Raw genomic sequence first — 27,941 nt, 5'->3', positions numbered from 1 at the left:
CTAAAATCTCGGTTCGTGATAAAAGAGAAACAGACTTGCAGCAGCAAGGCTATGAAACACTCATCAGGTATCTATTTACTTTCCTGCTGCAGTTGCATTCCATTCAGGAAGACAACTAACAAATACAGTGCCATGCCAATGACTGGCTCTGAGAAAAAAAAAAACAATTAACTGCTACATGTTGGCATTTTGTCTTCTGAATACTTGTTGGCTAATAGATACAGAAATCCTTTTGAAAGAATATTCTTATAACGAATAATATATCTACCTGTAGCTACATTGGGATATGCTATTGCTGGCAGCTGTTATGTGAAGTTGGTGTTCCCACAAGAAGACACATTGACAGATCTGGTTAGCAAAGTCTTCTACTAACACCCTTCCAGTAGCTGTCTGGTATTTTCCATCTCTCAACCTACACCATCCCCAAGAGAGGGGCACATTCTATGAAGACAGTTTTGCTTATCCAAAATATCCGCTGGCACAGCTGGACACCCCAGGATCTAACACCCCAGGTTTCATTTCAGGAGATGGAGCTGGTTTGGTGAAAAGAAACTATTTGAAAAATCTGAAGGCAGGAGATGGATTAGACAATGGTGATTGTAGTATGGCAGCACCAAATATTTCAACAGAAAGAAGGAACAAACCCAGGAGATTAAAGGTAGCAAATCACAAAAAAAGGCAGAATTCAATTAACTGCACAGGTCAGCAGGACTCCATGGAAGGCCAGAAGAGTGCAGGAAAAGTACAAGTGGTGCAGAATAAAGATACAATAGCAAACAAATCTGTGTCAAAAGAAAGATGAGGCATTAAGGAACCACAGTGCTGAGGGACAGAGAGATATATGTTTAAAAAATATTAAGAAGAGACTGGTGTAGCTGTGTCAGCTGAAATAAACTACAATATTTTTATTATGCTTAAAACAAACAAACAAACAACCCACACGCCAACACAAACACAACCCAGAGAAAAGCACAGCACTGCCATTAGAAGAAAGAGGATGAAGTCCATACAGAGTCCTTGAGAGCTGTCAGTCTAACTCAAGATTTCTGAAACAAATTTTTGACCAAAGATAAATGCCCAAAAGATGTTTAGAAAACTAAAATCAGGAAATCTACTTCTGATAAGAACCAACCAAGACAAAGTGGTCTGGTCCAGTTTTCTGTATCAGTATAGCATATATACCAGAAAAAGAGCAGCACAGAGATGACATACTCTGCAGGGGTCTGAATGAGTTCTTGTAGGGCCAGTCTAATGCTCCCTTCTCTGCTATGCTATGTGACTGGCCAGAAGAAAGCACTGAGCTGAGAAAATGTACAAGTATTTAATCAGGTCCAAAATCATCCCAAAATCGACGCTCTGAAGCTTAATGATGCAAAGTGCTGTAGTAGTGCTGCTGCAGAGGCAGCAAAAAGAAATGTTTCAGCACACAGCCCCATCCACCCACATCTGAGTTTGAAGCCCAGGTGCAGAGCATTGCCCAGGAGGAGCTGGAGTGCAAACCCCTCTTCCTCCAGGCTGTGCTGACTCCTAGGTGGAGGCAAGTCACACCCTGCAGAAAGGCAAAGTGAACAACTGGATACTCTGCTTCCACAGTCAGATTTTCCAGGGCTCTGCTGTCATTAGCCATCAACCTTGCACTGTTAGCTGCTGTCTGCAACACAGACATGCCCCAACACAGGGGATAATCCTCCTAAGTAAAAAGTTAGCGTTGTTCAACATGTCTGAAAGACTTGCAAAGGAGATTTAGGCTAATTAACTAAATTAGGAAACTCCTGAAGCTGTACACCATCTTTACTGGACAGTCAAAAAGAAGCAGATACAAAGGACAGGGGTATCTCAGGGAACCTGCTCTACATCGTATCTCTTGCAACTCCTTCCAGCCTTGTGCATTCACCTTTCTTTGATCTGCCCACTGCAGACAATGGGCAGTCCAAGATTTTTGGCTCTTTGCCTGCTCACGTGTGATGAAGCTGAGCAGCAGGAGATGTGGATGTGCTCCAAAGGCTTCGTCCCTGAAAACACATGAGGCTACTTCACATTTTGGACAGAAGTTCACGTTTGAAGCCCCCTGCTGCAGCCCACACGCAGCAGGCTGTGTGAAAGGAGAACAAATGCATCTTGTTTCTTGAAACAGGCAGCAATTTCAAAGCCCACTTTATCTCTAATTGGACTAAGACTCTTCCTCTTCTGCTGTGGTACTTTTGATAGCCTCTCTTACCTTGACTCATGAAGCGGAAAGTTTAATGAGTTCTACAAACCCCAGAATATTTGGCATCGTTTACATATGAAAAATGATCCATGGCTCAGAGCTGAAGAGGGAGTAATGTACCAAATCTTTGGGGCATCTTCCCCGCTGTGCAAAAAAGGAGCAGAAACACATTCAATATTGTTAATGGAAGCTGAGAGCCCAGTTTCCCAGGAGCGAGATGGAGCACGTTCCCTTCCAATTTTAATCTCCTAGTTTCAGGAATTCCCACTGAAACTGCATTGTGCACTGGCATTACTTCTGCAGTGACAGAACCTCAAAGCTTCTTTTTGATTCTTTGGATGATCCTGTTATCCTTTTGGCATTTTTGAATTGTTTAACACATTTTCAAGGGTGCAACTCAACACACTTCAAGGGTACCAACATTGTGAGAAAATATGCTAAAGAGAAAAAGAAAAAAGAAAAAACTTTCAAGAGCAATCGGTGCTGCTCGAATACTCCTCCTATTTAAGTAAATTCTTTATCCTCATGACAAGGCACTTCTGTCAGTATGAACTTTCAAATTCTGAATTACTTCCTACTCTCATGCATAGGCAGCATCTTCCTTCCTGATTTCCAGGGAGTTTACCTAGGACCCATGCAGCCGCAAGTAAAATTAAACCACATCTTTTTATTACCTGCTTAGCCACCTTTCAGTTTACTGGCATCAGCACTCTAAGAGATGAGATGGTTGGAAGCTTTCTGCAAGGAAAGAATTGCCTGGAGCGTTTTTCTTCTGTGAGATTTCACCCTCGGAAGTCTGACTCCTAGCTAGGACAGATCAGCACAGCTCTACCAAAATGCCAGGGAATGCCACTGATTCATAGTAGCTAAGGATCTGTCTTAGACACAGATCCCAGGGAACCAAGTGTAAGTTTCTCCTTTCTCCATACTGATAAAAAGATGCTTGAGAAGTATATATGCTTTTTTTCTGCTGACAGAGAATCTATCTACGTGTTCCTATTCTCTCCCTAAAGCAAACCCTTGAGTGTTTCTCCTGTTACTCTCACAACATCTGATCCTGAGGCCCAGAAGTCAATCAGATCTTCACCACCACCCACAGCTTTCCAACCACCTTGCCAGAGGCAGCCCTGCCAAGCACAGCTGTCCCAGAATACACAGTAAATGAACACTCTCCCTCTTACAGGCTCCTACTATTCTCATGTTCAAACACCTCCTTCTTAGCTTACAGCCTTCACCTTCCCAATTCTTCTGTGACATGGCAAAGGAGCAGTTATCTCAGTACAGAAGGGGAACAGAGGCACAGAGAGACGTTCTTGGGAACCCGCAGTAACTTAATCTTTAAAAACAGACATGAACCTCAAATCAAGCTCAAGCTGGGTGCTTGCATAAAACAAAAGTCTGTCCCATGGCCTCAACAGATACTACAGGTACCTGTTAACAACTACCACAGGCTGTTTCCCTCTAGCAGCCAGCTAATTAAAGAAGAATGTAAAATTTCAATAATACAGAGATTTTTTTTTTTTTAATGGGGGAAAAAAAACCAACAACCAAACAAAAAACAGCAGTCAAAGGATACTTGCTTATAAAAATCAACTTCAATTCAAGGTGCTCATATCAGACATCAATGAGAGTTCTCCTGGAGTTTTTAATTGTTACATCCATGAGCGATTACCCTGGGGAAGCATATTTTTTAATTAGATAATGGATCAATTCAATTTGTAGAAATCTTAAGGATCTGAAACACTTAAGTGGGCTGATTTGCTAAATATGATTCCTGAATAATCTAAAAACACTCTGCCATTTTAGAGAAGATAAAAAAAACTTGAGAAGTTAATTAGCTTTTCCGAGCAGTTTAAAATCCTGCTTCCTGTTGCACAGGTTTTAATTAAAAGATCCCAGTGTCTTTCCACAGAACCTGCTCCTCACTTAACAGAAACTGAAGCTACTCCAGGGATGAAGCAAAGGCAGTATCTGTAGGAGATTGCTCCCTCTGACACAACAACTCAAAGGCACCTAATAAAGCAAGGACTGGGGATGGGGAAGGGAGTGTGCAGGTGTAAGGAGGGTGGCCTTGGAGCTACAGTGGGATGTCCTAGACAACTGTTTCTCCATCCAGGGTCTGGTATCCTACCTGCACCTCTCTACCCAAACTGCTCATGCAGGGGCAGCTACTCTGACCCTGTGCTGATGACTCCACAGGGAACAGGAGCTGCTTCCACTGGATCCCCCTATAGCAGCCCACTACAAGCTGGGCTATTTGGACTTGAGACATTTGCTGCACATCTACAGGGTGAGTGCATCTCCATTTCACTGCAAGGTTCTGAAACACACATATTCCTGAACACATAGCACAGCAAGATAATGTAAAAGCAGTATTTTCAGAACACAGCATGCAGAAAACAAAAAGAATGAGAACATGCACTGAAAATACAAACTAAAACACTGAGTGGCTGTTCCCAAATGGAGCAACACTCATACCATGTACTTAATGAGGCAGGAGTTCTGTGGAAACAAGTAATAATGTGATCCCATAATTAAGGACTGATTTATAATATGTATGCAGAAAGCTGCCACATAGCCTGCACAAACACCCTTTATTCCAGTATTTCCTGAAATGAGCCTGCAATGTTAAAAGGTTCCTTCAACAGCTTTTTCAGTCTGTGATACATCATCTCCATGTAACTGGGGTCAAGTGCATTAAGAATCTGAATAACATTTTGTGCTGCAACATGACAAAAGAGGCACTGTCTCAGCTGTAAGGGTTGACTAGCACTCAGTCTATTTCTACAGCCACGCTAGAAACAAATGTAGAAGTGTACAGAACTTGGAATTAATTTTTAAAATATCTTTTTAAAAAGGTGGGGGGTTTCTGAATAAAACATACAGATTGGCAGCTTCCTAGTCCCTGTACAAATGACAGTGGCATCAGAGAAAAAGCACATTATCTGCTCTAAAAGTTAATTGAGGAAGTCAAGGACACATAGCAGATCTCTCCAGGTGCCTCACACAGAGACCTCAGACACAAGTAACAATGGCAAACTCATTCAAATCTGGTTTAGAAATCCCATTTTTTACAGATTTTTAATTAGTAGGCACAAGCATCATTCTAGCTTTAAATAATCCTTCCTTGGGAAGTGCTTTTATCTCTATTGTATTTGTATTTCAGCCAAGAAAGAATGCACATTCTCTTTTATTAAAAAGGGCTGACACTCAGTAACATAATTAATAAGCAGCTTTGAATGTGATCTTCTTTTAAAAACCCCTACTTGGGATCAAAATGCTGTTTGTAATTATAGGTACTGAGCAAAGAGCTTGTCCTGGTACATTTCAAAATGCTACATATATAATTTGACTCCAGGGATTTTTCAGAGTAAATATTTTCAAAGGTTCAAGGGGCTTTCAAAATGGAGGGGTTTGGTTTAATAGGGGCTGGTCAATTGAAGCAGACCACTGTGGCAACTATTATTATGAGCAAAAAAGAAGGTAACTGGGCTCTGACACAGCATGCTGTCATTCTTGAAAGTCATCTTTCATTACACAAGCAGCTCTCCTAACCTCAGTGGGTCCCTGCACCACATAACCATTTGTAAAACCAAGACCTACCAAGCACAGGCCTCGAGGGATGCCATGGAACATTTCCACTTTATAGTTTTTGATTCTGAAGCAGTCTCTTTGACGAGGTATTTTTTTCAAAAGACACAAGAGCAAAGCACTTGGGAGCAACCAAGTACAGCTGCAGCATTAAATAAATTAGACTACACTTGTCAAAACTCTAGACCATGTGTTGATTTGAGACAGAGGTGTCTGACAGGGCATGCAATGCTTACCTAACCACACAAACAGAGGCCACTTGAAGTAATTCTATTCAGTTCTACATTAAAGAGGACAGAGGGTTTATGAAAGCTGCACATGTTCTTGTCACCAGTATTTGGGTGTACACGTAAGTATGTGTCTGTCTCCATGTATATATTCACAAAGCAGTTACAAAATTCCTCTCCCTCCCTCCCACCCCCCCCTTTTTTTTTTTTAAGAAGATACAAGAAAAGAAAGAAAATGGAAAATGAAAGGCAGCCAGGCATCTGAACAGTAAGTATATTGGAAATTAAGCATACTATTCAATTATATTAGGTATTTTCTGAGTACTGGCTCCTACAAGCACAAGACTGCCAGGGAATCAGAATGATCACTTTCACTTCACAAGGTGAAACCAAGAGCACTCCCCATCTGGGGCTTCATGCCAATCAAATTATACCAGCAAAGCATGCAGCCATGGTCCCACTTTTAAAGAGGTTTTGGTTGGTTCTTCTAATTCTGTACCACTGTGACTCTGACTCTTTCTGCTGTGGCTGAAGTACACACTCTCCCAGGATAATGCCTTGTGCTGGCTGCCAAAGAGTGAATCAAACTAATCAGCAGTGTGCTGTTGCATGCTGATGTTGACACTTCAAGGAATCACAAAATATTCAGTTCAACTCATTAATCCTTTAATCCTGCTTCCCATCAATCACAGAGCTCACTGTAATTGCAGGTTTCCAAAAAGCAACAATAAGATTATGAACAGAGCAATGCAGTGGACAGCACAACAAGACAAGGTCTCCAGATGCCAAATCATTTCTATGCAAACCCTGTACTAATGGCTGCAACCTCCTCATATTCATCATTGTCAAACCACAGGCAGAATTACCTGTATTTGGTCAGCAGAGGTATTAAGAGCCAACACGTTGCAAGAGCACACTGTAAACCCTCCTCATTTCCTAGGTGCAATACCCTAAACTTAAGAGCACAGGCACCTGAAATGACAAAGAGTGAGTTCAGAAATTTCCCCACTGACCATTTGGTCACTGGACACCTTCCAGCTGCACACTTCTGGTGATCCTCTGCCCCCACCAGCCTGCCCCAAGCCTGCTGAGCAGACCCACAAAATATGGCAGTTGTAGAAAACTTCATTAATGACTCCACAGTCTCCCCCAAACCCAGCCACACTTGCAGCTAGTTTTGCCTCTGCTGTACACAGCCAGCATACAGTTCTTCAGAGAAGAGTTTGCTGTCTCTTACTGGTAAATCACATCATCCCATTTTAAGTTTCTGTCTGCACTATACAGGCTTCTTTTCCAGGCTTTCTCTCCCCTCCCAATTGACTGTGCAGCATTTTACAGTCTCTCAGCAATGCACACAAATTACTTCCTACCATCATCATTCCATCATTCTTTTTGAATATCATTAGTGAGACATACACTGGCTTTGGGAAGCTGGGCATTTTTGGCTGGGGCAAATTGAGGCAGCCACTCAAGCAAGAATCTTTCAGGTGCCAATTTATTTGCATTATGTAGAACAAATAATTGTATGCCTCTCTGGCCACACCTCAGGATTCTTCCAATCTCATGTAATAAGTGAGACCTTACCCAGACACACTGACTCTGGGAATGCTGTAGGATATATGGCCCCAGCATCATGGAGCACATCAAGAGGGGCATGTGGTCTCAGGTAACCCTGCTCTGGGAGTTAACTCTACCCCTTAATGTCCATTCTTAAAAAATCAGCTGTCTTTGGCTAGGATTCTTAGTGCTTCAGTACCTGTTGTCATCCCTCTGGACAAACTACACTGTTCCACACTCTCTCCCTCAGGTTTCAATGCTCAGCAGGTTGCTCTGGAAGTAAAGCACTTTCCCCGCTGTCTCCTTGAAACCCTGAAGTGCCTTTCCCCTACACCTACAGCAATGTACAGGTGGAAGCCCAGCTACTGCCACCCTCATCAGTACTTTTTTTCCTAACTGTTTCTACAAGTCCCAAGAGCACATACAGCAAGTGCTCTGACACTGGAGTGTATCATCACCACAACTGAGCACAAAAGGCACAAGGATCTCCTGAGATTTTTCACTGCAATCCCCTTGATTTCTCTTCAGACATCTCAACTGTTTCACTTCATGAAGCTCAAGACACAATCACTCATTGTTCAATACAATCCCTCCTGCTCCTCCTGATCCAGATGCCTGGGAAATCCTTGTGGATTTACAAGAACAGAGACCACTGTCCAGCTAAACACACGGCAGCAGCTTTTGGATGACTCCCAAATACATCTTTACTTGGGCCAGGGAAAATTGTCCTGAACCCCAGTATGGGGACCCACCTTACCCCAGGATCTTCCACCTCCAACACGCTGAGGATGAGCATGGAGCAGCTCCTGTACAATGGCATGGAAAGGCATCAACTCCCTCCTGCAGCAACACCCTCCCAAGGGAACATAAAAGCGAATGAGTGGTTGTGGCCTGACTAACTCTGAAAACAGCTCTCTGATGGTGCATTATACAGCTGGAAGAATTATGCTGGTTTTGTTAAAAAGTATAAAATGTATTGGCTTTTCTTCTGGGGGGTTGTGGATAGTTTCACACTTTACCTCGCAAACAGAAGATTTCCATTTTTCTTCACAACACTTTTACAAAAGTTTAAGGTTTATCAAAATGGCAATCTTCCCATTAAAAAAAAAAAAGTTACTGAGTGGTATTAGTAATATTTAGTCATTACTAAGGTATTTAACACAACAAATATGTTTTCTCCTCTCTTTGCAAACACCTCACCTTGAGCTTCCAGAGCCTTGACTATTTACTAAATTTGATGCTCCATAACAAACAGCTAAGCTTTCAAATTACCTAATGTTGCAGGAAAGTGTACACATATGAATTATGCTTTATAACAGGCAAAAAAGGAGTCTATAAATTGCATGTGCAATTTCCAAAAGATAGATTATATTCACCATGAACCATTTAGACACTAGCTCAGGAAGAATAACCAGAATAACTAGAAAACTCATTCAAACTGTGCATTACAAAGTGAACAAAATAATTTTCATATGATGATCTGTTTGACAATAATATAATCTCCAATTTTGTTCTCCAGCAATATGCTGGGGAAAAAGGTGCAATTCTATTTATTAATGTATTAGAAAGAACACCTGTGTTTCCAGGTGTCCTTGAAAAAAGGTGCAGAACATACTCCTTTTTCTGCAAAGGGAAAAATAAAATGTAGGATCCCGGTACTCTTTCCATCACCATCATGATGTAACCAAAGGCCACAAGGAAACAGAAAGTATCTCAGGACTTTCTGCATCACTGGTATCCTGTATCCAAGAAGGCTAATTAATGGGTGTTGCCTCTGCAGATGTCATAAAAACACCACCTTTTTTGTTGTTTTTTAGACTAGACTTACTGAATGTTTATCCATTTCAAATATCCAGCAAATATCAGTGGATGCTTTTTTTGCTAAAACTAGTTTTATCCATACAGCCATGGGAAAGCACTCTTTTTTAATTATGTCTTGAGTGCAGATTACAACACGTGAAGTCTTGGAATAACTTATCACTCGGATAAAAGCGGCAAAAAGCTTTCCATTTTGAGTTGAGACTCCTTAATTTTTAAGGTTACTTGTCTTTCTTTGATCAGCAATAAAAGACTATGATTTTTCTGAATTTCAAATTGCTTGCAAACTATGTGCAAGTAGTTCAGTTGAAAGAAAGAAAAACTTGCAAAAATCAAATCATCTCCCCTTAAAATTTTCTAGTGAGAATTTCCCATCCTTTTCAACCCATCATAAATGCTTGTTTGTATTATTCAGGCTATTCCCACGACAGTATATAAAATCAGTTTCAGCCACAATTCTGCACCTTGTTTTTTAGTTAAAATATTTCTCAGTAATGACAAGATCCTGTTGCCACAGAAAGAAGAGTTTATATTACCAGATAAATTTTAAAATACTATTTTTGAATCTTGTTCATCAGATGCAAATGTTTCAGATTCTTTTCTAAATTAGCTCCTATAATAACATGACAAACTGCAAAAACATTCCCAACCATTTCACTGTTGCCTACATCAGATATAGCAAAGAATGCTACTCTCATGCTCTCCTTTATCCTGCTTTTTGCATATAGAAGTCAAACATAGAGAGTTTTCAGGATTTTTTTTTCTATTTTATATACTGTTGCTGAAAATTATTTCCTGGATCTTGAGTTCCCCCAGTGGATATTCCTTCATTTCTTTATAAAACAAACACCAGTTTCAAAAGAAGATTCTACATTCAAATCATTAAAGGAGTTTCCTTTGCAAATAGCAGCCTTCTGGGCTTCTCACTCCTTCTGTTCTTCTCACTTTGTTGTTAATGTTATTTAATTCACTACAAATAGATACTTGACAACTATCTTGACCTCTACCCCAAACAAACATTTGGAAACTAGAAAAGGCATCTGTACTTTGGTGTTCTGGTTTTTTGTTTTGTTTTGGGGTTTGGTGTTTTTTTTTTGTTTATTTGGGGTTTTGTTGTTGTTTGTGTTTTTTGGGGTTGTTTTTTTTCTTATGAGAATTCACAGATTATTCAGTAGCAACCCTCATTAGCTTAGAGAAAAGAAATCTCCATGCAGTACAACAGTAGGGTGGCAGAGATAGCCACAACTCCTCCTCAGCCTCTTTTTTAGTGGATCTCTATCAGGTTGGCAATAGATAAGGACAGAGCAGGGCACTTCACCCCAACAACACAGCAGGAAAAACTGGATATTCCTCAGAACAATCACTGCAGAGCTGGGAACTTGACCACAGCTTTTCTCTCTGTTCTCAAATGAGAATCAGTTTAAGGAAAGATAAAGCACCTCTCAGGAGTGCATGTATTTACTTCATATTTTATACATTGCAGTGCTAAATCCTTTATGGTCTCTGCTTTTCTAAAACAGGGGGTTTGCCTCTATCATACACTACAGTTTCACTGCTGGGACAGCTGGGATGTTCTCTTGTCATTTCTTTATCCTCCCTTTGTTTTCACACTGGCACAGCCACTTTCAGCCAGTTCAGTCAGTCACCATGTATTACAGCATCTTATTTCTATTTATCCTCTATGATCAAATTGCTTTTTCAGAAATAAACAATAAAAATATTTTAAAGGAACAACAGACATTTGAAAAGATAAAATAAACAGAGGTATTGGAACAATGCTGCACCACAGCACCTATTTTCAGCCATTGCTTATACCTCGAAATGCCCTTCCCAGTATGTTGTTCTTGATGAAGTTTGATTTTACTTTAGGTGTTGTTTAAGAAGCCTCTATATGAACAAATACAGTTTCATCCCTGTTACCAAAATGATACTAACACTGGTGTTTGCCCAGCTCTCTCCTTGTACCTGCAGCATACGCCTCCAAAACTACAAGAAAAAAAAAAAAAAATAAAGCAAAGCAGTGCTACTGCAGTATAATCTATGTTGACACCTACATGATTTCTGAAGCACAACACAAGTAATTTGCCAGCTTTCAGAGTCCTCATCTCAAGTGTACCCTGCTGCCTCAGTGCCACCACATCCCTCTTGCAGCAGAACAGACCAGAGCTGAGCTCAGGGGGACAGAATGCTAAGGGGGCTGCTCTGCCCATTAAGCCCAGAAACACATTTGGCTCTGCAGCCTCACCAGCCCAGCATTTGTTCCCAAGCCAGTTGCCTTCACCTCTCCATTAACATCCCTGCTTCTGGGGCTTGGACCACAGCAGGGATCACTGCATCACACAGCCTGCCACTTCACCGGCCACCTACAGCCACCCAAACTGAGTTTGCACACAAACCCAGGGCTAAACCTGGCTTTCCAGGCTCCAGTTGCAACTTGGTGCCCTAGTTCTTAAAGCAGAACTCCAAGCCTTGGCTTTTATTCTTTCACAGAACTTCAGTGTGACAGAAATACACTTCTCTGTTAAAACACGCAGACTGTGAAATGCCACTTGTCCTTGTTCAACTTCATTTGCAAAATCCCAAATCCAGTTTTGCAACTGATTTTCAATGCATCTGTCATCCAGTGGGCAACATCTGCTGCACATCCCTAATTCCTGCTTCTCCTGTACAGAAATGGGGGCTGTTACTACTGCTGCCCGCTTTGCAGCAGAGCTGGGTTTCAGCCAGAAGATGGTCTTCGCCAACACACAGCCATGTGGCATCTGCACGAGCACAACCAGTTCTGTCAGAACCCATCAAAGCCCAGAAATAACCCAGTCATGCACAGACTTTTTCACTACTCCTCCCAGCAAACGTGATCCGTCAATCTAGCTCCTGCTGTCCTGAAAACAATTATAAGGGGATTAAAGCACAGATGTCTCACTGCTTTCCTCTCCCCACCCTTAAAATCCAACTATCAGCCTGGTCTGATTTATAAGCCCAAAAGTGCTTTTTTTTTTTTTTTTTTTTTTTTTTTTTCCAGCATACATACCTTGGGCTAGGTCAAGAGTTTCACAAAGCCTGTGATTCAAAGTTCATGGAGAAGAGCTGATGCTAGGATTGAAGGGGAAAACTCTCCCTTTCAAATTAAGATAAAGCAGAAACCAATTTAAACTAATAGAAACTTTATTAGACTCTGAAATAGTTAGGTTAAAACACCAAGATTGTTCTCTTTAGGTGTCCAGGGCTGCCTGGCATATTTAGGCTAATAAGCACCATTTACTACTCTTTTCAGCCTGTGGGAATGACAGGAGATGGGGCTACTGAACATGACAGGACCAAAGAACCAACACTGTGGGAAAGGGGGAAGTGGATTAGGGAGAGATTATGGCAAAAGACCATAGGAACAGAACAACACAAAAACGGAAAAAGAAAAGGATGCAGAAGGAAAACAACCCCTGCAGGTTCTCTGATAAGAAATCCATTCAGTAGAAAGATGTGCCACTAGGATTAACTTGAGAGAATGCCTGGGCATGGTTCAGCATGGTAAGCAGCTGGTACTGGTACCTCTTTACCCACCAACACTAATGGGAACACCTCACATCTGATCCTCAGTCATTTTAGAGCAGAGTTCACAATTCCACTATTAACCCAGGAGCTGTTGCAGCCCACTTCTTCCAAAGTACCATTAGCCAAAGATGCAAATTTTCAGCCCCTCTGAAAGCAAGACCAGCAAGGAACAGCTCTGAGAAGCTCAGGGGAGATACCACCTCCTGCTGCCCTGCCAAGGCACAGGGAAGGAGCACCCCTGCAACTTTGGGACAACAGAAACAAATATTGCACCCATTTGTGGGGACAGCAGGGCATGGCAGTCCAGTCAACAGATCTGGGTTTAATACACCCCTTCCCCAAAAGACTCTCCATGAATCCATGCCCAGCACCCCTCCAACCTTATCTTACTTTGTTGTCAGTTGTCCAGAACATAAATTTACCTCTCACCACAAGTCTTTATGCTGCCTAGCCTAGCTGGTGTTCCCTGTGGCATGTAGATGCTGCTACAAGACTCTTTCAGAGTAAGCATCCAGCATCAATACAAACTACGTGAAAACTTAAGTCCCGGTTTCAAGACTCATTTAAACATTTACCAGCCTTGCTGCAACTCAGGCAGGCTCCTGTTGACATCTCTCTGCAGGCCCCAAGATTTCCACAGAGCTACTTCACTTCTCCTATATTGGCTGCATGAAGAAAGGAAAGTTCTGGTTTTGGAGGTAAACATCTCCAAGCCCAGTAAGGAAAGTAATAAATAAAGACGCACCCTGGAAAATAACCAAAAATTCTCAAAATACTGATAAAGTCTGCGTTTTGCTGCCCTCTGTGACCTTCTGTCCTAAATCCAAACTGTTTTCTTCTGTTCTTTTTGGCTTTCAGACAGTTCTGACAATCCCATTACTGCTGCCTGGTTTATCTCCTCCCCATGCTTTGTCATCTGGACAAATATTTATTTCTGGTTTCTCTTAATTGTGTACGCAATTTTCATTACCACCAGAAGGCACTTCAGAAGGATTAACAACAATTTCTGTAATCTTTGACAGACACACTGCTTTATTTTCCACTCTATTTAAGAACAGAAAAAAAAGTATTGATTAAATCCTCAACTATTCTTCAGCTTCGCCCCCAGGAACTGGAGCTGTCTCATTTACAATAACATTTACTCCTTTAAGCCCAATTAAGTATTGCCTTCCTGGATTCTAGCTCCAAGATCAGAATAACAGAGGCCTAAAGGAAATCAGTTATCTCCTTGGAATAGAAATCTTCTCACGAACTTGGGGTGCACATCTGGCACCAGTCCTGTCAGTCTTAGTCAAGATCATGAAAAGCTATGAATATGTTTATCAGGAGAAGCCTATCTGTGCAGATACATAGTTTGTGTTTATGGTATCAGTAATACTCCAAGGATTGAAAGAACAGACAATCAGTACTTCTATAATGCTCCCTTGTAAAAAATCCCCAATATATTTTCAGACTATCACCCAGCATGGGAAAAGAAACCTATCATTCAAGCAGTCCTAAATATTGATTTATAAACAGATAAGAAGCACTTCTGGCTCAGTAGTGGCAGCAATGATAGACACAGGGTTTCAGGCTTTTAAAACATATTTAGCTGTGCAAACAAACAGAAAATCCGCAAACCAATTAGTGGAACTCATCATTCACTATTTTCTGCAGGAACCTGACCTGCAGAATAAGGTGGCTGCACAATAAAGAAGTGAAGCAAAATTACTGATTTCAGTAAATATACAAGAACTAACAGCAGCAAAGTATCAGCAAACCAGGAGCAGCAACACAGAAAATTAAGAATTAGTTGGTGTAAATGCAATTCAATTGTATTATAATACTTGTAAACTATGTTTTGCTTACCATTCACAGAAGAGCACTCTGATGGCCTGCAGTACAGCTATTTTATAGCATAATGTAATTAGTAACAGCAGAAAAACTTCTACTGATAAGAAGAGGTCAGTTGTATGCAACAACTTACCAAGTCTGAAAATCAAATTCTATCAATTTTTTCTTCATAAAAACTTGTGTCGTGGAGCCATGAACAAAACTGGAACTTCATTCGAGTTGTGTAATGCATCTTGAATAGTATAAAGACTTCTGTAAAGTTCCTCATTCAAAGACACCAGACACACACACACACACCCCTCCCACAGGGAACACCACAGCTTCCAGCAGCACCTTCCTAAGCAGGGAAGAGAGGCAGAGGGTGCAGGCAGAGGTCCTCATACCCAAGCACCTCCCAAACCTCCCAGTTCCTCCTCCCACTGTCCTGGTTTGGGCCAAGATAAAGGTGATTTCCCAAACGAGGGCACCCACATAAGCTCACCACCACACACCACAGCTGATGCCTGGAGCAATACCCAAATACTGCATGTTTAGGAAATACCAAGATATTTATTTTTAATCCTGACCCAAGCAGTGTTATCAGGATTAGAAGAGACCACAGGGATGAACTGACTAAACACCTCTGCCCAAATGCAGTTTGTTTTGTTCATCTTGTTTTGGTTTGTTTCTTCAACATTTACTTGTCTTTGTGAGTGATCCATCTATTCAAATAGAACTGCAAAGGATGTATCAATCTTTCTGTGCAGTAATTACACTGGGATAGCAGACACAAACAAACATTTTGCTCCCAAAGAATGTACTAATACTGAGAAAAGTGCTTCTGGCTAAGTTCCAGTAATGGAAGCAAACAAACCCTTAATAGTTAACACACTGCCTGTGGGAAGCCCTTTAAAACAAAGTTGAGACCTCCTACTCCACCTGCCTTTCTCCATCACCTAGAGAGATGAGACACAAATATTTCTAGAGAATTATCACTGTGATATGTCCCCAGTATGGAGAGGTACTGTGATCTGTTCAGGAAGCAAGACTACAGTAGATTACCTAAAAGCCTGTGTTGCCATGGCCCTAAAGCTTTCAGCTCTGGGCCCCACAGCTCTTAAACTGAACCCCACTGGGACCCCTGTGAACAGGGTTGTTTTAACTACAATGTGTGCCAGTTTTGGTCTTGAGGAAACAGAAATCAATTCCAAGGCTGGGAATGCTGTGACAGAATGGTGCCTGACAGCCTATGGACCTATAGTCTCAAGCTGCAGAATGTGAAGAAAAAAAAAAAAAAAGGAAAAAAAAAAACCAATATAAAATTTCAGGAGTCAGCAAGATTTCTGCTATGTTAAGAGTGATGGACACACAAATACCATGTTCATATGTTCACTTGCTGTGTTCATTTGCTGAGGGATACTGGGCACAGCTCAGGACTGGCAGAGAGCCCAAGCATAGTAATGCACTGGAACCAAGAGAACATTGTGAATCTTAATAAATAATCTTAATTAAAATCTTAGTAAAAACAATCTTAATAAATCTTAATAGTATTCTGATACTAGCCACAAATGAAAATGTGATGTTTAGCAAAAGTATTTTTTAAGAGCTTCTGAAAGACTTGTTAAACCTTCACAATTTTGCAGCCTAAGAATTCCCAGAGCAGATTCCCAAGGGGGCATTCAGAAGCTGGTGTTGCTCCTCTCTCGTTTTCCCAGGCCTCTGCACTTTTCACATCCTACCTCGCAAAAGTCAACCTTAACTGGGCAGAAGAGATTTAACCTTGGCACAAGCTACAACAACAACAAAAAAGTAACCTTTGATCAGTGGACATGTTCTGGTGCTGAGAGACAAGAGCTGCAGTGCAGAAACAGCTATTTTGGTCATGAATAGCATGCAGACCCTGTGCTTGCTCAACAGCTGAACTGGTAAGTGTCAGGAAAAAATCCTGCTTCTTCCTACCTTTGATATTATCTTCTATTGACCCTTTTTGGCCTGGGTGCCCTCCTTCTGTAAAACAGCACAGATCCTTCCCTGGCATCTAAATGTGACTCTTTACTGGGCCAAGAACATCACACAGCTGAATCCCTTGTACCAAGGAGATAGGGTAGGCAAAGATAGGAGAGGTATAAACCATACGCTCTTTCAGAAAGCTACTCTGCTAGTTTTATGTATCCACTGATATTTCCTCACTGATCTTCACAAGCCCATCTATACATAAGTATCATTCTTGTTCAATCATGATATTTACATGATTGAAATTGCAGCAAACTCCCCAAAACAGAATGGCAGCAGGCAGTGAGCTGGGATGGAGGGAGGACCTGCACAGCTGCTTTGCTCTTTCTGCACTCAAAGTCAATGCCAGAACCCAAACTGATGGTTGCACAGGTCACACCAGAGTACCCTCAGCACATCTGATCTTAGTCAACAGTTTCCAGTGAAGAGGCCCTGGTATTCAAGAGAACTACATCACAAAATGATACAGGTTGAAAGGTCTCCTGGCAGTTCTCTAGTTCAAGCATCTATCCCAAAGCAGGTCACCCAGACCTCATCCAGTTCAGCTTCAAACACCCCTAGGTCTGAAGAGTCTACAACCCCCCCAACAGTCTCTCTTCAATAGTTCAACCACCCTCAATATATAAAAAATTTTCTTGTGTCTGCCTGGAATTTCCCCTGTTGCAACTTATATCCTCTGCCCCCCTTTCATCATGCACTTCCAAGAAGAGTTTGGCAGCACTTGTTCTATACCCTCCCTACCCATAACGTAGCTAAAGGCTGCCCTGAGACTCCCCCATAGCTTCCCCCCTTCCAGTTGGAAAAAAAAACATTTGTCTCTCCTTGTAACTTGTTGTCCCCTTAGTCATCCAGGTTGCCCTCCACTGGACCAGTTTCAGTACATATTGACATTGTTCCTGCATTGGGGAAGCAAAACTAGACACAACATCCCAGATGTGACCTGTGAGCCCAGCAATCACCTGTCTGAAGGGTGGGCTGGCAAACAGTTCAGCTACAAACAGTGTACTTGAGTGCACTGAGACATAAAGGCACTATAATTCTGCTTTTTACAGGAACTGCGAAATGAAGACAGCTAAAAGATGCCCACTAGAAGGTCTGGTTTACTTTCTGACGAACTTTTGCTCTTAACTCACTTTGCAGCAAGGCCTCTGTTCCCAGCATGAAGCAATTGGGAGATCCCACAGTTTTCCCTATCTTGAAAGCTCATCTGCATACACCCTGATGCAGTGTATTGCATGGCAACAAAAGCATCTACTTTAAGGGTACAAGCTCTGGTTTAGAGTTAAATCTTACTGGGAAACAGCACAATAGCTCCCAGTGAGACACTTGACTGCTGCTGTGGCATTTCCTGGAGCTGCTGTGGGACAGGTGGAGTTCAGGTCTCCCGGCACTGCCTGCTGGGACAGACTGTACTTGTCACACAGAAAGGAGCAATCATTTGAGCTCACAGCAGAGAGACTTCCTATCAAGAAGAAAACAAAGTAAAACTTCCCTAAGTGAGTAGAAAGCTGAGCCAGAGCAAATGGCAAAACGCTCTCCGGGTTCTGCAAACACACTTGAGTCTCTGTGCAGCAAGAGCATTGAAACATCAGGAGAGGGTCTTGCAATGTCATGCAATCCATCTGGCTAAATAAAAGTTTGTATTTGATTCCTCACTGTTGGTGACTGCAACCCACTAAAAAATAAAGCAGGTTGTTCAGCAGCCACAACATCTTTGAACAAATCAGCAGCAACCTTTGCTCAGACACCAAGAAACCCAAACACCCCAGCAGGCTATATCAGACTTTGCAGGACAACTGCTCAAGTTTGCACACAAGAATTACATAGCAAGCATCTGATCTACTGCACATGGGCAAGACTAGTCCAAATCTGCAGAGAAGGCCTAGAAACACAAGAGGGTACCAGCTAGAGCACCCGTGCCATTGTGAGATGCCACTGGTTCATGCCCTTGGTTGTCATCTGACATGTGGAGTCCTGTCTGACTACTGCAAGGCCCTGCCTGCAACACAGGTGAATACATCTTTCAACAACCACAGGCTGGACCCAGTCAATGTGTTTTAATTCACACACTCATCCACACAAGTTTTTCAACTCTTTTAATGTCCCTTTCCAACCTGCCACAGAACTGAGGAGGGACCAAGTGTCATCTGGGGTCTCAGCCTGCAAGTGCAGAGACCAAAGTCGTGCCAAAGGCTGAAATGTCAATGTTTCCTCTGAATGGAAAGTTTAAAAAAAAAAAAAAAAAAAACAAGACCAAAAAATACTCCCAGGCCACCATAAACACTCTGTCTCCTACCTGAAGGTGCTTTCCCACAAGCTGTTGACTCAGTCACTCACATTAATTTGTTGAGCTAAGCCAGGGTAGCACAGAGTTACCACCCCACAGCAGCTCAGTTCATCACACTGGGAGAGGGAGCCTTCAAACACAGTTAGCTCAGCCATGAATGTACATCAGTGGCTGAAGAATCAACCTCTGCCCCAAGCATGGGTGCTCTAAGAAGAGAGACATCAAGAAAATACCAATTTGGATGGTACCACAGGATTGCCTGTCTGCTCTGCTTTTCCTCAGGCCTCACTCCGCTCTGTTCCCAACCCCTGTGCAAACACCTATGTGAAGTCTCTTGATGGTGCAATCCTGCTGCCTACGGACAAAAATCCAGGTCACAAGATCCACCGTCCAAAGTGGAAAAGGCCAAGGACTGAATGGTCACACACCCCAAATGGACACGGATGGTTTGCCTCCTGGCAATTTCTTCAGCTATTAGTGGAAAAATATTAGTGCATGAATTCATTACATGCTATTTCTCCATCTTTAAGGCTAGATGAATAACAAAAATGACTGGCAAATGGCTTATTGCAAAAACAACATAACAAACACCAAGATCTTTTAGTTACAGAGGATTGTCTCAAAGTGCCAGGGGGGAGTCCCCAGGTCCGGCTCTGCAAAGGACAACTGTATCTCAAATAGTGCACTCACACTGCACCTTTGCTATCCCTAATTCTCTGTGCTTCCAGGACTATCCCAACTTCAAGAACAGTGTCAAAATTCATTCCTAGAACAGAAACCCATAATTAACTCTTCATATTAATGGGAGGTATTTGTTTTTCTTTCAGGAAATTCTGCAGTCGGTACACCTGACATTACTGCTAGTTTGCCAGCAAACTACTTAAAAGAGAATCATTGCAAAGCAGGCTGGAATGCCCTCCTGGAGATGACTTGTTGGTTCTCCTCAGGGTGCAGGAAGAAGGGGAAATGCAGAGCCACAGCTTCCCTGAGCAAACCACTCCTTTCCACAGGATCCTAGTGGAACCAGCTGGCTCCTGGCACCACAGGCTGCAGGATCAGCATCTGTATCCACAAACGTGCATCCCCATGGACAGATCCAGCAGTACTGTGTGACTAAGCAGCCAACTCCCACTAAAAAAAAAAAAACAGTGGCATGTATGGACACAGACTGAAAAGTACCTTTGTTTCCATAGGGGCAGATAGGCTCACACTGGGATTTAGCAATGCCACCCAGGACCCTCAGATCCCAGAGCTTCCCACAAGAGCATTTGTAGGCACCAGGATTGTTTGCAATCACAGGAAGGTTAAGCACATTTAAAAAAAAAAAAAAAAAAAAAAAAAAAAAAAAAAAGCAGAACACCTCATACAGCCAAAAATACCAGCTAGAAATCACCAATGCATTTTTAAATGCTCTACCTGAACTGTAACATTTCAAGTGGCAATGGCAAAACTGCATTTCTCCTTTTGAGGTGCAGGATCTAACCCCAGACGATAGACTGCTAGGAATTTGTTAATTCTGGTATAATCTAAACATAACAATATTTTATTTTTTTTTTGTGATGTGGTTAAAGAAATCTGAAATCTACTCTCAGGAGAAAACATCTGCAGTCAACTTCCGGTTCCAAACAGTTGGTTTTTTAATTGCCAAGTTATTATTAATTGTAGTCCCTAAAAATAATGATAGTCCTTACAATAGAAACAGCCTTAACTATAGAAAAGTAATATGATATCTGAGCACACTCACTTCATTTGTGGTTGACATCAGATGATAAAGCAGTTACAGTTCTCAGGTTCCTAAATTTGCATACCCTTCTTTGTAAGAAAAATACTTGTCCCAAGAACAAAACACAAAAATCCTGTGACAGGTGGTCTTCACCACTTTAACCACCTGATCCAGGAGACAAGCCAGGGCTTTACTATTTTTAGACACTAAATCCACTTCTATGAAACAGAACTCCCTTCTTTTTGAGCAGCAAAACCTATTACTGTAGAATGCTTATTTTCATGATGAAGACAAAGATGAGAAATGAGGGAGGAAAAAAGGGACCAATTGCAAGCTGATACAATAATCTGAACACAATGCAAATAAACTTAATGAGCTCTATGAGTAGTAAACAGTGACAAGTTCAAACATTCCCTCCCTATTAAAATTAAAACTTAACTACAACTACTAAAGCTTTTTTTCTTAATCCATTTTACCAGCTTAAATAGTGACATGCTTTTTGAGGAGAAATATTGTCCCTGTACTCAAGACTTAAAGGCCTTTACCTCCTTTGGTCTTACCTGGCATGGAAGGAATGGGGCCATTGACATCAACAAGGCCCAGGTGCTCTGCTTCCCCTCCAAGACTTCAGAAATGAGAGTGTTAGGGGTTGGAAGGGACCTCAAGAGAGCAACAGGACTAACAAGGACCAACAAGGACTAACAAACACCCCTGCCAGAGCAGGACCACCCAGCGTAGGTCACACAGGAACATGTCCAGGTGGTTTGTGAATGTCTCCAGACAAGGAGACTCCACAACTTCACAGGGAAGCCTGTGCCAGTGTTTTGTCACTCTCACAGGGAAAAAGCTTTTTCTTATGTTTACACAGAACCTCTTGTGCTCCAACTTGCACCCATTACCTCCCACTGGTCATCACTGAGACTCCCCCTGAAGTCCTCTGCATTTCACCCCTTAGATCCTTTTGAAAATGCCAACCTTACAAAGTTCTGGGCCCTACATCCATACCTGCAAGCATGTAGGAGGCAGCAGATCAATTCACAGAAGCATCAAACTTTTGTACTCATTTTCTTTGAGGACAGATTTTTCAGATTAACAGGAAAAATCCTACACTTAAAAGCTGCTCTACAATCCAAGCTACAGAAACTGTACACCACAGGTGCATTGGACAGGGAGAAGTATCAGTTTATTGCTAAACAAAGTAGAAATTTACTTTAAAGAAAAGTAACATTAACAAAAATAACCTTTGCAGCATTAATTACAGTGAGAAGAACAAAGAAAAGTATGTTGGAAACTGGGAGCAAGCCACATTATCTACAAGGCACCACATCAGCACAGTTATTCTGACCCACGTGTACTTTTGTGTCATGTTAAGTCATCATTTGCCAGGACTTCTGGGGAAGAATTTGAAGCTCATCCTTTTATTTTTCTCCATACCAATTGCTGAGAAGTTTTGGGACTGTCTGCCGCTGTCAGCACTTTGATGGAAAATCCTTATATGTCAGTACATCATAGAGAGCAAAGAAACACACAAAAAAGGCACTTGGGAGTCCCAGAAGGAAGCTGTAAGTCCCAGCTGTACCCCAGTTCCCACTGCTCTATTCATGAACTTTTTTCTCACAAGAGAATGTCCTCTGAAAAAATAAATACATTCTATGATTAAGTAAATTGTGAGGAGTTCACTTGCGATTCTGCAATCCCCACAGGACCTCAAGACCAATCTTTCTGGTGCTTCATCCACAGTAATTTAATAGTTTACATTGTAAGACCTATGACTGATAGTGCCACGGCTTCAAAGGCCCTGCTAGGCCAATTAAAGCAAACAAGATTTAGCAGCCCACTAACTGCCCCAATGATCAGCAGAACAAGATGTTTTCCCTGATGGATCAGCAGCTCCACAGCTAACAGTCTCCACCTGCAATCATGTTAAAAAAGGTAAATCCAGAAGTGTTCTCCCCTTCACATTCCACCTTGCTAAAGCCACCACACAGTTTAAATCCCTGCTCCCACAAACAGAGGTGCAGTATCAGCTGAGCCTTCCAGAGTCACACCTCCAAACCATTCTGAGCTGCTCTAAACACTGTCTCTGCTCCACTTGGAGATAGATTTTTAGAGTTGTGTCCACATCCCCTCCCTTTGCCTGTCAGAAATCAAGCTGATCATTATTTCAAGTAATGCTGCCCCACCTCTGCAGCATCTCAGCACTCTGCAGCACCAAAGCTCTGTTTTACATGAAATGCACCTGATACCAAGATTAATAAAAACCACACAGCATCTTTGAAGGGTCATCTAGCATCAGAGTAGCAAGAGCACAAGTTCCTAATGATGCAGAAAAGGAGCACAACCCAAAGAGCACTGAGTACAGGCAGCCCTAAAACATTTTTTCTACCAATGAATCAAACTGGACAGCCTCTAAAGTGCCTCCATTTCCTGACCTAAACTTGCACTGCCAAATGCTCAAAATTGACTGCCTATTCTCTTCTAAAGAAATTCACAATGAGCTGGGCAGTAGTTACACAACTGTCATAATTCATATTTGAGACATAGCACATCTTAATGAAAAGCTGCTTCTTTAGATTCGATTACATAAATAAAATAATATATTGGACAGGTAAAAAAACTGTTGTAAAGTAATTTATTTGTGTAAGTTGGTGGCAAGCATCCCTCCCATGCTGCACACCACAGAAGGTGTAAATATAAGAACATTAATTTTTCTCCAAACAGTAACAGAAATGAAGTTTCATCAGGGGTGAATCTAGCCCAGCAATTCTCCCTCTATCAGAAAGTAGCATAATTGATAAAACCTTCTAAGATTCTTCCCTAAAGAAAATGATGGATGTTCACACTAATTGTTAGGTTTTGCAACCTAAACATCATCCAGTATAAGACAAAAAGTATTGTTGACAGGCAAAAGGATGTGAGTTCAATCTTTTGATGTAGAACACCTGAGAACTCTTTTCAGAGGAACTGGGAGCATGAGTAATTTTGCTGGAAACTGTGAGGAGGTGATAAATGACTGGTTGAGTTCCCCAACTGGTTTTCTGTGCATATGCTCTGGTTGATCAAAACACCACTTACGTAACCAGGAGGGGAAAACTGGGCAGTGAAAACAGCACAGGAAATGCCATTTCTGCCATTAGCCAAAACGCTCGTGTGGCATTCACATTCTTAAGGGAATCATCGGGAAAGTTTGTTCCTTTTTTCTCTTTCTTGAGAACAGAAGCACAAGTGTTCATAAGAATCAAGAACACCTTCTTTCTTTTCCACCCACATGGACTTGGCAGTGTGCCCCAGGATTTTGTGATGTCAGCACTGAAAAGCCTGCATTACATCGCCTCAGGGCCTCTGCGAAAATAAAAACAATTCAACTATACACTGATTTAAGACCTGCTCTTTCCTCCTCTGTGTGCCCTGCATTCAAAGAGACGCTTGTTGATTCCCCCAGTATGTCTGGCCCAAATTCAGCTGCTGATTGGAGCTGGCTTGTGGGATTAAGGTTTGATACAAACTGATGAATGTTGATGGATCAGGAGGTCTATATGGTTCCTGGGCAGTGTGTGGTGCTATCAGCAGTGCAGCTGGAAAGAGTTGTAGGACTCTAAGAGCTTATGGCAAGAGTATTACTGAGTTCAAAGCCATGAAGGAAATAACAAAACCACCCAGAGATACTAGCATAAAAGAGGAACTGTAAGTTTACCCCAGAAGAAGGAACCCTCCTGCCTGCCCACACGAGCTAGGGAGGCTGGGCAGAGAAGGTGGCTGCAAATTCCAGCAGCACTCACTGGCAAACCCTTAGCTCCACCAAGCAGCCAAACACAAATGCCTACCTTAGAAGGAACACAGGAGCCCAGGACCTGGGGAGTGGGATGCAGACAAAATGCTCAGTTCACAAATGCCTTTCCTCTCTGGATCCATTGGCATAACCATGGATGGTGCTAATGGATCCAGAGAAGAAAGGCATTCTTAGGAGCATCCCTTAGCTAAATGCACCATAATGCCAGCTAAATCTGCAAGGGCAAACTGAGACCCACCTCTTTGTTAATGCACCGACTATTCTCCCATTTATACCCACAGATTCTCTCCTAACATAGGCTCTTCTCAGCAAAGGATGAATTTTACCCCAAAGGCTTGCAAGTTCTAAAGCAGAGTGTATACTGTTGGAAGGGCAGCAAAGGTTAAGCACACAATGACACTTTAGGTGCCAATCCTGCAACACAGCCTACAAGCACAGATTCCTCTTTATCCCTAATGAAGAGGCTGAGACCTCACATGCATGCACTGATGTCACAGATCCCTGGTTTTTGCTAGAGGACTAGGGTCTCGATTACAAGCAGAAAAAAACCACTCAGAACTAGATTTGGGCCCTGACTGGAGAAAGTCAAAATTAAACTCAAACACAATGAGTAAAAATTAGCTAAGGGACAACAAGTAATTCAGGCACAGAGTTCACTTACACCAAAACACTAAATCCCGTTCGTTGGCATTTAGGCAGGTGACCTTCCAGTGACAGACAGATCATGGTTTATAAATCTTCCAGCCATTTTACTGGAAATAACTATCATATTCATAACAAGATTTCCAGAGATCACAGTATGGCCTAAACTGTTGTACTATCCAGTCCATAGGATATCATATAAAAAAAGAATAAAGAGAAGTGTCAGTTACCTTTGAAACAATGTCATTTGTTTGGGTACTGACCCAGCACAAGCCAATCTCTCTCTCCCTGTTACTTCAGCACAGTACAGAAAAGGAACATGAATGATCATCTTTCTACATGTAAATACTTAAAGTTTTTTACATTAATTTGCCTGCTTGTGTTCACGGCCTAAACAGGTCAGAAACCTCCCTCCTCCCCAAATGTCACTAACACAAGCTACATGCAGTAGTTGCAAGTGACACTGAATGATCTGCATTTTCTCCCTTTGAAGCAAATGATGTTGTACAACCACCTGTTACACACTGCCCTTAGTCCCAAAGAACCCCTTTGTAAATCCCATACACCAGCAATTAAGCCAAAATCTTTAGCAAGGTCTAAAGATTGCTTACTTCTAGGCCAGTCTAGGAAATTATGACAAGTTTACTGATTTCAACAGGAGTAATTAAAAAAAAAACAAACAAAAAAGCATCTGCAAATCACTAATGATCTCATCCAAGTCACTACTGTCCTTCCCACAGGCTTTGCAAGGAGTAAATGAAAGCTATATGGCTGTTACAAAATGGGCTGTACTACCTTTATCAACTGAAAACAAAGCATCCTTTATTTCTTCTGAGGATCCTACGTGAAGAATGTGATGACTGTAGTGATGATTATGGGTTCTCCCACAACACTACCTCCCTTCTGAAATGTTCAATGGAAGGTGTTAATGAATAATACATGTATTTTTCATTGAATCAAACAGGATCTAGATGATCTCCTCTCCTATTGAATTCACACCAAAATTCCAGGGCTTATCTGCCATCCAGGGCCCCTTGTGAAGTCTTCCATGACTGATGCCTTCCTTAAGGACAATAAAGCTGTCAGTCAAGAATCTGATACAGCTAAAGCTGCCATCAGCCTCTCAACAACCAGCTTACAGTTCCCTTAAAACTTCTCCCATTGCAACAGGAAACAGATCCCAGAACCTTTTTCCTCACAAAGCAACAAAAAAAACCTTATTTCTTTTCTTTAAGGTCCTCACAGCTACAACCTGTACAACCAAAAATGCTACCAAGCCAATGAGGCAAGAATAAGAAGGGGCATACTTATCACTGCAGAAGTCATCCAGGTGTCAGCATGGCAAAAAAGAAAATTACTAAGGTGATTTAATAGCTCTTTTCTTGTCAGTTGATGGTTAAAAGATGGGCATTCATATTTCAACATGCACACTCAGTTTATTCTGTCATTCTTCATCTCTTTTTAAAGAGTTTTCTACTGAACAGGCAGAGATTACATCCACATAACTGCACACCATGTTTGACATAATATCCAAATATGTTCTTTACACCAACTTATTTCTGTTGGTACAGCACTACATTTTTCTTACTTCTCTCAAAGGAAAAGCTGCTTATCTGCAGTCCTTCCACATGGGAAGGAGTTACTGCTCTAGCAGGTGAACACAGAAGGACTTACAGCCATTCATGTGCACCAGGACGAAGCTGAACAAAGTAGTCCTGATTGCAGGTAAAACATGTTTCACTTGGAAACCCTCCAGGTGACAACTCTCATTTATTGACAGTAATGGTGCTATTGTTGACACTATTTGTATTTAACATGGCTCAAGTATTCAGACTCCAGTGGTAATTGTACAAGAAGTTCCATTCAGCTCAGTGGAGCTCCCGTGAGCACACATACATGCATATTTTTTAAGGGTATGGATGCACAATGGAAAGTTCACTGAAATTTAATAAAAGACACCTATGCTGATCAGTACGGGACAGCCCTGGGGAACTTCACATGTGTGCAACTCAGTTCTGCAAGAAAATGTGATATCCTCAGCACTCTGAAAAAGAAAACATTTTTCCTGAAGACTTTTTGGTAACTAACAGACAGTATTAGGAAACAGGGAAAATTCTCTAGTAAAGAGCAAGAGTTAATTTAAAACATTCATTGAAATTCAGAAATTCTCTACAAACTTTCCGCCAGATTCTGCATTAGGCTCTTGTTGAAAGTCATCGTTATTCCAGTCTCTTCCCCAAATGAAAAAAAACAAAATAAAAAGACAAAACAAAATAAAAGAAAAAAACACCAAACCAAAGAACAAAACTCAAACAAAAAACACAACAAAAAACCCCAAGTCAGGGCTCAAGATTCACAAATAGAGGATTAAAGTAGACTATTATATGACTCCAGGAGACTGCAGAAAGTATCAAAGCTATTTGCTTAGAATAAGTGACAACATTGGCCCAGACAGGCATTTTTCTGTATCTCAAATGACATTCTAAAAATGTCATTTGACGATGTACTTTCCTATCAAACAAACAGTATGGTTTCTCCAGTTGTTGCTATAAAAATCTAAATGGTAAAAGCAAAGTTGTACTGCAGCTTAGTATGGAAAATAGGAAACAAACATCTGCTCTGTTTTCTGCCTCACTAGTTTGGGGTTTAAAATGTGTTAAACTGAACAATTTGGAAAAAAAACCCACAACAAATTATTTTATACACTGTTCTAAAATTACTAA

At 41.5% G+C, this 27,941-nt stretch overlaps 1 protein-coding gene across 35 annotated transcripts in view; it reads right to left on the bottom strand.

Moving 5' to 3' along the window:
- The window catches only part of MAP2 (microtubule associated protein 2), a 223,989-nt gene that overhangs the window by 181,745 nt on the left and 14,303 nt on the right, over nt 1-27,941 (bottom strand). For 2 of the 35 annotated variants that reach the window (XM_071746806.1, XM_071746810.1), the window contains exon 1: nt 14,918-15,040. The exons of 32 other annotated variants lie outside the window; for them this stretch is intronic. The gene's annotated coding sequence lies outside the window, so the exon portion shown is untranslated. Of the gene's footprint in view, nt 1-14,917; nt 15,127-27,941 lie in introns of those variants that run through there. One more of the 35 variants, XM_071746838.1, reaches the window with a different exon arrangement.

This window comes from Heliangelus exortis, chromosome 6 (assembly GCF_036169615.1).
Source record: "Heliangelus exortis chromosome 6, bHelExo1.hap1, whole genome shotgun sequence".
In the NCBI taxonomy this organism is placed as follows: Eukaryota; Metazoa; Chordata; class Aves; order Apodiformes; family Trochilidae; genus Heliangelus; species Heliangelus exortis.
The sequence above is the reverse complement of the archived record's forward strand: the minus strand, read 5'-3'. Positions and strand labels throughout refer to the sequence as shown.